Raw genomic sequence first — 1,304 nt, forward strand, 5'->3', positions numbered from 1 at the left:
CCTGAGTGGCTCAGTCAGTTAAGCATCCAACTTAGTTTCAGCTCAGGTCATGATCTGGTGGTTCATGAGTTGAAACTCCCTATCACTGTCAGCATACAGCATGCTTGGGATTCTCTCTCTCCCTCTCTGCCCCTCCCCTGCTCTCAGCCTCTCTCAAAATAAAGTTAAGAAAAAAAAAGAAAGAAGAAAAAGGATGGGGGGCGCCTGCGTGGCTCAGTCGGTTAAGCCTCTGACTTCGGCTCAGGTCAGATCTCACATTTGTGGGTTCGAGCCCCGCGTCGGGCTCTGTGCTGACAGCTAGCTCAGAGCCTGGAGCCTGCTTTTGGTTCTTGTCTCCTTCTCTCTCTGCCCCTCCACCTCTCAGGCTCTGTCTCTCTCTGTATCAAAAATAAATAAAACATTAAAAATAAATAAATAAATAAATAAATAAATAAATAAATAAATAAAAAGAAAAAGGATGATAAAGCAACTGGGTAAGATGTAACAATCGGTGAACCTGGTGCTATGGGTTGAGTGTTGTCCTCCGAGATCCGTGGGTTGAAGCCCTAATCACCGTGTGATGACATGTGGAGGCAAGGCCTCTGGCAGGTGGTGAGAATAGTAATAGGCGGAGCCCTTGTGAATGGGATGAGTGCCTTTAAAAAAGAGACCCCAGAGAGCACCCTCACCTTTCACCGTGTGAGGACACAGAGCAAAGAGTCATCTGTGAATGCGGAAGTGGGCTCTTGCCAGACACGGCATCTGCCGGCACCTTGATTTCAGATCTCCCAGCCTCCGGAACTATAAGAAAGAAATTTGTTTTTATAAACCACTCAGTCTATGGTATTCTGTTATGGCAGCCCAGACCGACTAAGCCAGAGGGAAATTCTAAACACAGATTATCGGAGATGTTTATATGAAATTGGATTGAAAGGCTGTTGGAGGGTGTGTGCCAGAGAAAACAAAGTAAATAAAGAACCAAGGTAGGGGCGCCTGGGTGGCTCAGTCGGTTAAGCTAAGGTAGGGGCGCCTGGGTGGCTCAGTCGGTTAAGCTAAGGTAGGGGCGCCTGGGTGGCTCAGTCGGTTAAGCCTCCGACTTCGGCTCAGGTCAGATCTCACGTTCGTGGGTTCGAGCCCCGCATCGGGCTCTGTGCTGAAGCTAGCTCAGAGCCTGGAGCCTGCTTCCAGTTCTGTGTCTCCTTCTCTCTCTGCCCCTCCACCTCTCATGCTCTGTCTCTCTCTGTATCAAAAATAAAATAAAACATTAAAAAAATTAAAAAAGATAAATTAAAAAAAATAGAACCAAGGTAGATATTAACTTGGGG

Source organism: Suricata suricatta, chromosome 2 (genome assembly GCF_006229205.1).
Source record: "Suricata suricatta isolate VVHF042 chromosome 2, meerkat_22Aug2017_6uvM2_HiC, whole genome shotgun sequence".
In the NCBI taxonomy this organism is placed as follows: Eukaryota; Metazoa; Chordata; class Mammalia; order Carnivora; family Herpestidae; genus Suricata; species Suricata suricatta.